A 10,529-nucleotide genomic window follows, 5' to 3' on the forward strand; every position below is an offset into this window, starting at 1 on the left:
TTTACTCCGGGAAGTGGCTGATTCCCCGCCCCGCGCGCATGCGCAGTCTCACCGGTTCCCGGGACACGCGGGAGTTCCAGAGGGGACCCCGCCCAGCCCACTAGCCCCGCTCCCTGGGAGCGCGCGGCTGAACGTCATCAACTCGCGGCGGCTGCGCGGCCCCGCCCCGCGCTCTCGGGGGCCAAAGGGGCGGTGCCCAGGATCGGCACAGCCCCGCCCCCGGAAGTTGCCGGTGGGAGCAGGCAGCTGTGGCGGGGGAGGCTTCCGAAGCAGCCAGGCTGGCTGGTGAGAGCCGACAGGGTGGGGTCGGGGCCGCTATTAATGGCTCTTCCTGGTGTGAGAGCTGCAAGAGAAGCGCGTTTGTGCGCCGGCGATTAGTCTGGAACAGGTCACGTGGTGTAACGTCACGCCGGTTGCGACGTCACGTGCTATGTGTCAACCAATGAGGGGCTGGCAGCCGTAAATTTGAATACGCGGCGCGCGTGGTTTCATCTCCACGTATGAAAACCAAGTGTCTGGGAGAGGCAGCGGCACTGGTTTCTCTTCAGGCAGTGCTGGGGGAGGCTTGGTGCCTTGTCATCTTCTCCGCTCCTACTAATCTCTCTCCAGTGGTGTTAATGACCCTCTCTCCTTTTTTTTTCCTGTGCTTTCCTTGTTCCACCTCTCCCCTCCTCTGCTGTTTTGCTGCCTGTTCCCCCTTCCTGGGAATGCCTCTCATTTATTTCTAAGCCCTGCCGACTGTTTTTAGCTCTTGCAGAAAGCCTTACCACACCTCATCTGTGTGTCAAATATTACCTCAGGTGTAGAAGTGCCCCACACCTGAGGCTGGTCAGAATCCTTCAGAAACCAAGAGACGCCTGAGGTGGGAGTGCGTAGTTCCCTTGCTCTTCAGCGTGTCTGCCTGCATTCCAGCTATTTTCTGCTCTTGGGAGTTGTTGGAGATTGCTCTTATGGGTTTGGACTGCCTTGTCCTTAATCTCTCCTTCAAAAATAGGAATCTGTTGTCCCGATGCATGGGAGTTTGTCTCATCTCTTGTCCAATTTACACTGGAATAGCTAGACTGATGCATTTGTCCTTAACAGGACCTATCAAAAACTCTCAGGTGGCTGGATAATTCATCATCCAGGTGGCTAGATGACCAAAATGCCCTCTTAACATCACAGGCACTGTTTGATTTTACTTTAGAGAAGTGCTGTCCAACTTTGACTTGGCCGGGGGACATGTAGCGGGGCCAAGGACTTTATTCAGCGCTTGTCAAGGCCTCTTTCTGTTAGTGAAAATTTTCATCATACTTGAAGACTCTCACCATTGCTAGACTGTTCATGTACTGCATATTTGTTTTTGACAGCTATAATAGCTGTTCTTATAGGCTTGCTAATTCTTTGGTGGCTTCACCAAAACTAGTGGAACGGTGTTAAGCTTTAATGCTGTGAAAAAGGACCTGGGGGTTATAGTCTACTGCAAACTGGTTATATGTCAACAGTGTGCACTTGCTGTAAAAACAAGCTTATAAGCATATAGTAGTGGTTCTCACGTAGGGTGCCATAAGATCATTTTAAGGATGCTGCACAATATTAGCATTGTCAGGTGTGCAAACACCTACATTTGATTCACAAGATTAAACCCAGACATTTACAAATAGGGACTTATTTAAAACATGGTTTCTCAATGTTCACAGTAACTGCAAAAACCAGCAGCTTCCATATTCACCGCGAAAAATAGCAATTCCTGAGATTTTGTGTGGGAACGCCCCTCTGTCATCCCCAAAAAACTTACTGGTATTCAAAAAGCAGAGTAATCCCTTTAGCCATAGAGCACATGGTTTCAGAGACGGCTACTGAAAGGCTGAGCTAGTGACATAGACTAAGTGAAGGTGTCAGTCTTCAAAGCAGATGGGTTTCAGTGTCATCTTTTAATGCTGCAGTTTGAAAATCATGAGTGAAAAAAAATTCAAGAAAGTTAAATACATTTCAGCTCAGGATCATGTAAAGCAGTTTCCTGTAGGAACTTTGCATGCAGGTGGGGGTACATTCTTTTGTTCATCGTGCAATGTGGGTGTGTTTAGGATAAATAGCATTGATTGGCATTTAGAATCCGAATTGCATATAAAGGAAAAAGCTGCTGCAGAGGCTGAAGGTCAGAGCAAGAAACAAGCAACTATGTCCTCAATCTTTAAAAGAGCCCCTGAAAATAGTCTGACAAGAAGAGAGGCTACATTTGTGCTAGTGGGAACATTCACGGCTGCCAGCATTCTTCTGGAGAAAATTATAACCCTAAACTAAGGGACTACTTGAACAAACATGTCAAATGCTAGCAGTTTCCCATGTGTGAACCACCTTCACCAAGATTATCTACCAGGAGTAATTGCGTTTGCATGTTCAGTCTACAAAATATGCACTGGTAGAATATGAATCGCTCTCAATTGTAGCAGACGAAGCAACAGATGCCCAAGGTAACTATATTCTGCACATTTTATTTGTACCTGGGAGCTGGACAGACTGCGACCTGCCTGTTTTTCAAACAGAGCCTGTTCACCTTGCATCTGTCAATTTTTCTACCACGGCACGAGCTGTAGTGAGAGCTTTTGTAAACTATGGCTTAGATTTTAATAATATCTCAGCATTTCTGTCTGATAGCTTTGCACATATACTGTGTACTTTCTGTGATGTGCTCCATGGAATGATGTCCAACACCATTCATGTCATCTGTTCATGTCATGTAATATATGGTGCACACGTTTTCCTTATGTGAATAGCCTGGTTTCCTTTTTTTTAAAAGCATTTAAACATTGCCCAGGCCATAAGCTTGTTACAAGGAGTCTATCGCCAATCAAAGTGGGAATCTGTATGTGACTGTGTCACTTCCACCAGAGCCAGTGCTTACAAGGTGGAATTCATGGTCTAATGCAGTTTGTTACCACTCAAAGAATATGAATACTACCAGCAATTTGTGTGTGAGGAGCTTGAAATAACACCCAGTACAGTGTATGTTTAAACTAGCCATAGTTTACAAAATGTTGAAGATCAAGTTAAGTTTGTGGCTGAAAATGTGATCCATTCTAACAAGGAGCTTTTAACAAGATTTGAAAGTTGGCAGGCTTTAATGTACTAAGCACACAACAAGCTGATGGGTTTGATAAGTTGGGTCAGATGAGGCATCACTACAAATTTCAAACTGTCATCGTGAAAACCAGTGGGGATGAGAACTGGTCTAGGCAATAGCTGCAAAGTCGAATCCAGTATTACAAGGATGAACAGTAGCTACCACCACAGTTTAAATAACTGGCTGCCTCCCTTTTTTTAGTGCTGTTTGCATTTTTTACCCAAATCAGGTGCCTTTTCTCAGTTTTGACCTTCAGCTACTGAAATCGATCCCTGGATGGCAGGAAGACTGTGACAAGGAACATACTGCTTACATGAACTTTGTCAAAGAGTGCCACATGCCTTTGACTGTGACTGTTTTAAGAGTCTGTTTCTGATCAGTTTCCACATCTCTACAACTTGGCAAAATGGTGCCTTGACATTCCAACCAGCTGGACCTGTCAGTGGATGCTGGACACTAGTGTTTAACAACCAACATGAATTGTTTCTATCAAGGTCAACATTATGTAGTAGTACTCTACTTTTTGTAGAATGCTAATAATAAATTATGATGATATTAGTTTAAATTCATATGGTGTATACATTTATATTCATAATATATTTAGATTTAAATTTAATACTTAGATTTTTTTATAATGCAGTAATGTATTTGATATTTCAATGGATTTTGCTATTTAAATGCTGCAGTATTTGTCTTTTGGCCCATCAGCAGTGAAAGGCAGGGCCACCAGAGCCTCTCAGGCTGTCAGTGGCAAGTGTGGGGGGGAGGGCTCACTGCAAAAAGACCACAAAATTGGCTTTGTGTGCCACGAGTGGCCTACAAAAATCCTTTTGTCTTGCCATGATTTACGTAGGTCCCTACAATAGGTACTTTTGTGTGTCAAATACTAAAAATTCCAAGTGGTAATGTCTTTTATCTTGTAGGCTTTGTGTTAACATACTGCATTACTCACTGGCTTTGGGATGATTCTGATGCAGTGATTCTCAACCTTTTTAGACTCAAAGCACCCCAGAGAAAATGTTAGCTCTTAACTTTCACTTATTTCTTGACTATGGCAAAATAATAGAGTAACTCTGCCATTGCAAAGAACTCAGAAAGCGCACAATTAGTCCAAATACTCTTGACACTATGGATTCCCATTTGAAATGTCTAGGTTTATCTTGTGAATCGTATGTAGGTAGTTGCATACTCAATAGTGCTAATATTGAGTGGCAGCCCATGGCATTCTTGAAAGGATCTCGTGGGACTCTGGGGTACCACAGCACCCTGGGTGAAAATTGCAGTTTTACTGTATACCACCCACTTTTGGTCACATTTCTCCAAAGCTGCTTTTTGATCTTATGGGATCACACTACATGTGGCTCCACAAACCAGCTGCAGTCCCATCAAATCTGCATCCTGGTACACATGAGCTATCAAAACTGTTCCAACATTGCTCTGCCAATGTGTCTATATGGACAACTGTATCTAGGATTAAAAATGTACTTCATTCTAGCATCCCTACTGAATGAAGCTGAAATTACCAGTTCACATTATAACACTGCTGTCATGCAGTAATGACTTTATTGTTCTGATCGTTTTGGATTTGAACCAGTGAGATGAAGGGAAGGTGACAGGCTCCATGCTTTAATGTCACCTCATGAGCTAGCATCAGCTCTTGAGTATCCAGCCTCCTTCAAGCCTTTGGGAAAAGCAAGTTACTCCCATGTGCTTACTGAGAGTGCAGGAGCAAGCCATCCCAATGTGCAGGAAGACTAGCGAGTATGGCAGAAGACCAGCTTGACTTAGCAGGGAACACCAGTACAGACTGGAGGCTGACTGGCTGGGCAGCAGCTGTGCAGAAAGGACCTGGGGTTCCAGTGGACAATACGCTGAATACGAGCCAAAAGTAAGCCCTTGTTGCCAAGAAGGCTAACGGTGTACTAGGCTGCATTGGTAGGAGTGTTGCCCGCAGATCAAAGCTAAATCACAAAGAGGAAGTTTATAAGAAGTGGGAACTTGGACAAACAACTAGGGAGGAGTACAGGCAGTCCTCAGACTTACGACACAATTGGTTCCTGAAAACTGTTTCTTAAGTTCAAACATTGTAACTCGGAACCAATTTTCTCATAAGAAACAATGTTATAAATGAGGGATTGGTTCCTGAACCAAGGCCCGATACCCTATTTTCACCAAAAATACCCCAGAATTTTGTATTCAATCAATTATAGATGAGTAATATAGCTACATTAATTTATTTATATTGTAAATAGCAATCATATTGATTAGGAAGTACTTCTTTGAGGTGACTGCTGGACTTTTTGAAGGGTTCTTGGCTGGAGTCTTCTCAGGAGTCTTGGCCGCAAGTTTTTCTGGAGTTGTCTGCTTTCTTAAAGAAAGTGTCCAAGCAAGTTTGGACAGATGTTCTCCAGGGAGATGAGCGACACGGTGAACGTGTTTGTTGGCATGGCATTGCATCGGATTAAGTGTTGTAAAGTTGAAAATGACATCATAAAGTTGAACCAGGCTGTCAATTTATAAACGTTGTAAGTGCAAAACGTTATAACTGGAAACATTGTAAGTTGAGGATTGCCTGTATAAGAGTATTGCTTCAGCGTGCAGGGATGAAATCAAGAAGGCCAAAGTGTAATTAGAGTCACAGCTAGCAAGGGACATGAAGGGTAACAAGAGGGGTTTCTACAAGTATGTCATAGTTTCATAATAGCTAGGGTCAGGAGGGACCTGAACAGATCATCCAGCCTGACCCCCTGCCACAGGCAGGGATGGATGCCACAGACAGGAATGAATGCTGGGTTCACAAGACCACAGACAGGTGAACGTCCAACCTCCTCTTGAATATGTCCAAGGTAGGGGCGAGGACCATCTCCCTGAGAAGTTGGTTCCAGATTTTGGCCACCCTAACTGAAAAATCTTGCCTTCTGCTCTCCAACCTAAACCTATTCTCCATCAGCTTATGACCACTGGTGCTGGGGAGAAAGAGCTCTGCCTATTTGCTGTTGATCCCCCCTGATGAGCTTGTAGGCAGCCACCAGGTCCCCCCTCAGCCTCCTCTTGCTGAGGCTGAACAGGTTCAGGTCCTTCAGTCTCTCCTCATAGGGCCTGTCCTGCTGCCCTCTCACCAAGTGGATGGCCTTCCTCTGAACCCTCTCCAGGCTGGCCACATCCCTTTTGAAGTGCGGTACCCAGTACTGGAATCAGTACTCCACAGAGCTGCTCCAGTCTCTGGTAACACCTGTGCTTTTCGTCACAGCTGGAGGATGCCTGCCTGCCATCACCTGCTCTCAAGGAGGATAGAGGTCCATGCCTGTCAGGCTAGAGGCAGCCCTCCCTCTGGGAGCACAGCCAGGACTGCCTGTCCTGGGTCTGCTCTGGACAGCTGGGAGGGGGTGGCTCAGCCTTGGACGCCCCCGCTGCTCTTCCTGTGACATGGGGCTTGAGCCTAATGCCTGTAACAGCAGCATGACACAGGAGTGATCTTGTCAGTAATAAGAGGAGGATCAGGGACATTGTGGGGGAGGTAACCTAGTAAGAAATGATGCAGAAGAGGCTGACAAGGTTCTTTGGGCAAATCTGATGTTTTATTTAGAGGTGCACTGATACATCTGTCTGATATTGGATCGGCACCAATATAAAGGACATTGATTGTATCGGAAATCGGCCTTTTTTTTTTTTTTTTGCCTAATGTGGCTGATAAATGCCCTGTGCATGTGCACAGCCACAGCGCAGCAGCTTGGAGAGCTACATCCAGTGGTATGTCTGTTGTGGTGGAAGGGGAGGGGGGAGGGAAGAGGTATGAGGGAGGCAGATTGAGGCCCCTGCAATGAGGGAGGGAGTGGGGCTGGGGCTCAGGCAGGCGCTGCCCAGCTGGGGTGGGGCAGGGCACGGGATGGAGCCACAGCTTGTCTGGGGAGCAGCTCCTGCTGCTGCATGCACCCCAGGAGGGCATGGGGGGCATGTGCCCCTGGATCTGCGCAGGGTGGGGCAGAGCAGGCTGCCACTATGGGCTGGGGCCAGGGGTGTTCCGGGCTCTTCCTGGCAGGGGTGCGGGGCTGGGCTGGGCTGTGCTGGGGGTGGGCAGTGGCAGTGCTGGGAGTGGGCGTTGGGGGGCTACGGTGAATTTGTGGTGGGTTGCAGCCTCCCCACATAGTCCCCCTCCAGTGCAGCTGCCACCTGCCCCAACCACAGCCTGGTCCAGCCCCCCTGCCAGGAGAAACCCAGCACCGCTGCAGCAGCAGCCTGCCCTCTCCCCATGCAAATCCAGAGGCACACGCCCCCCCATGACCTCCCAGGGTGCGCGCAGTGGCGGGGGGGCCTCCCTACACCCCCCAGACGAGCAGCAGCTCCATATTGTGCCTTTCCCTAGCTGGGTAGAGCCTGCCCCAGACCCACTCCCTCCCTCACCGCGGGGGCCTCGAATCTGCACCCCCCATGCCCCTTCCCTCCCCCCCCCCATCCCCATCTCTCCTTCCACCACAACAGACTTACCAGCCGGACACTGCTCTACAAGCTGTTGGGCAGTGTATTGGAAATCAGATCGGTGTCGGCCAATATGCCTCCTTAAAAATCGGCTACCAGTATCATCCCCAAAAATATCTATTGGTGCACCCCTACTTTTATTAGGCCAATTCAGATAGTTGGAAAAAATCTTTGCCAGCTTTCAGGTACAAATACCCTTCATCAGGCTGAGGAAGCATCTGCAGTTGGCATATGCTTTTCCTGGATGGAATGAATAGTAAAGAAGCCAGGGGCTGGTATGCATGCAAGAAAGGCAGTCAGTGAATTGAGGAGTCAGTGGGTGAGAGACAGGGTGGGGGTGGGGGATGAATGTTGCTGGTAAATAATGGAGAGGTACCTGGGAAGTCAGATGTTAGACAGGTTATAATGTGTCATAAATCCAATGTCTATGTCACAACCCAAAGTTGTGATTTTTGTTTTTTTGTGTGCTTTGGCACTGCTAAATTACTTTCCCGCCAATTTGTAGCTTTCTTTGCATGGTGCATTTCTTTTTGCATCTAAGAAATGTTCAGTGCAAAGAGTTCCCGCCATTTGTATTCTAATTCGAGCCCCATTATTGGCTTGCGTGAAATTATTCACACGTGGCGGCTAGTGATTGGCTTGCTAGCCGTATAAGAAGCTTGAGTGGTTTCCGCCCAAGTTGGAGGACTCCACGAACACCAGGAGGAGGAGACTTCACGCTGTGTGAAGATCTCTAAGCGCTGCGGAGCCTATTGGACCCAGCGCATTTAAAGCAGGCAACAGGGGTCTGATCAGCCTCTAGCCTCTCCCCGTCACTGAGCGCAATCCTCGACGTATCCCTCTTCCCTGTGCACAAAAGGACCCACGGAGCCTAACAAACTTCGTGTGAGTGAACAAAAGGACCCACGGAGCCTAGCAAACTTCGTGAGAGAGAGAATAAACGGACCCACGGAGCTTCAACAACTCCGTGGGAGAGAGAGAGCTTGTCGTAGTCCTCAAACGAGGATTTAATTGGAGCTGTGCCTGGAAAACTGTCCAGCCTACACCGTGACCATCTTCGGTGTAAGTAAACTTTAAATCAACCATTACGCGTCCGTAACTAATTCTAGTGTGTCACCCGTTCTCTCCGACCCCGCATGCCCGGGCTGCTGGCCACAGCCCGCGCAGAGCACAAAAAGGGCCCGGATCGCTCCCGGCCCGCACATGGCGACAAGGATGGGATCGGGAGAGGGCCCGCACAGTCTATATTGAGTCCATGAATTTTGTATCCAGTAGGTTGATGAAGTGAAGTTCACAGGCTCATCTGCGCAAGCTCTTTTGTAAATTCCCTTTGAGGATTAGAACTGAGAGAGTGGTTTTCTTGTGAGAAATGTGCCCCCACAGGTAATTGGGTATCCTTGTCTTTGATAGATTTCCAGTTTGCATTCATTCTGGCATGCAGTTGCTTTTTGGTCTCTCCTACATATATTCTACTGGGTATTTGGTGCGCTGGATGAGAGATGCAACATCTCTGGAGATGCAGCTGTAAGCTCCAGGAATGCTGATGGTTCTTTTGTGGGATGTAGCAATTGTGGGGGTGGTGGAGATATGCTGGCAGGTTTGATATTGGCATAGCATGGTCTGGATCCCTTCAGTGTGTTTTGGGCTGTAAAAAGTTTGCTTCTGGTGATGAGGTTGGTGAGGTTCAGTGCTTGTTTGAAGGCTAGGATGGGTGGCTCTGGGAAGATCTCTTTAAGAACTGGGGCTTTTTCTAGTATGGATTGCAATTGTTTGAGGATTTTCCTTATAGTTTCCAGGGAGAGGTGATATGTTATTGTGCGGGCCGGGAGCGACCCGAGCCCTTTTTCGTGCTGCACGCAGGCTGTGGCCAGCAGCCTGGGCACGCTAGATCGGAGAGGGAGGACAACGAGCTGGAATTAGGCACAAACGCTTAGCGGTAGTTTTAAAGATTGTTTACTTACACCAAAGATGGTCGTGGTGTAGGCTGGAAAACTTGCTTGAGTTGCGGTTACAGACAGGAAAGAAGAGAGGCGGACAAGAGTTCTAAACTCGTGAACTCTAGCCCAATCCGGCTGAGGGCTCTAAACACGCGCGCAGGGAGGGATACGTCTAGGAATCTATCGGCGACGGGGAGAGGCTAGAGGCTGATCAGACCTCTGTTGCCTGCTTGAAATGCGCTGGGTCCGTAAGGATCCGCAACGCTTAAAGATCTTCACACAGCGTGAAGTCTCCTCCTCCCGGTGTTCGTGGAGTCCTCCAACTTGGGCGGAAACCACTCAAGCCTTTTATATGGCTAGCAAGCCAATCACTAGCCGCCACGTGTGAATAATTTAGAACTGGCCAATAATGGGGCTCGAATTAGCATACAAATGGCAGGAACTCTTTGCAACAAGCATCTCTGTGCTGCAACAAAGAATGCACCCTGCAAAGAAAGCTTCAAATTGGCAGGAAATTCTCCCTTGCACCGGGGTTCTCTTTTGCAGCAGAAAACTCCACCGTGCAAAGAAGCTATAATTTAGTGGGAACAATTTAGCCGTGCCGAAGCACACAAAACAAAAATCACACCCTTCGGGTTGTGACAGTTATAACCAGTGGTGTGCAATTCATGGGGGTTTTCCTTCTGTACTGCAGCAATTCCTCACGTGGTATCTGGGTGGCTCTTTCAAAAGTGTGATCTATCTCTCTGGAGGAGTGTCCTTGTTGAGTGAAAGTCTTTATGATATTTGTGAGGTGACAATCATGGGAGTTCTCCTCAGTGCAAATTCAGTGATACCTGAGGGCTTAGCTGTATATTACAGCCTTCTTGGTGTGTTTAAAGTGATTGCTGATTCTGTGCAGATACGTATGTTGGTCTGTGGGTTTCTTGTATGTCGTGGTCTGTATTTTACCATTCTGGATAGCATGGGTGACTGGTGCCACCTTAGTTGATGGGGGGAGGGGGATGTGACCA

General features: G+C 47.6%; 1 protein-coding gene across 2 annotated transcripts in view; it reads left to right on the forward strand.

Moving 5' to 3' along the window:
• The first annotated feature begins 225 nt into the window (after positions 1–225).
• GGACT (gamma-glutamylamine cyclotransferase) overlaps positions 226–10,529 on the forward strand; it is a 41,760-nt gene continuing 31,456 nt past the window's right edge. Inside the window, exon 1 of one of the 2 annotated variants that reach the window (XM_006027404.3) lies at positions 226–285. The gene's annotated coding sequence lies outside the window, so the exon portion shown is untranslated. The remainder of the gene's footprint in view (positions 286–10,529) is intronic. The other variant, XM_025208620.1, reaches the window with a different exon arrangement.

Source organism: Alligator sinensis, unplaced genomic scaffold, assembly GCF_000455745.1.
Source record: "Alligator sinensis unplaced genomic scaffold, ASM45574v1 scaffold744_1, whole genome shotgun sequence".
NCBI classification, from domain to species: domain Eukaryota; kingdom Metazoa; phylum Chordata; order Crocodylia; family Alligatoridae; genus Alligator; species Alligator sinensis.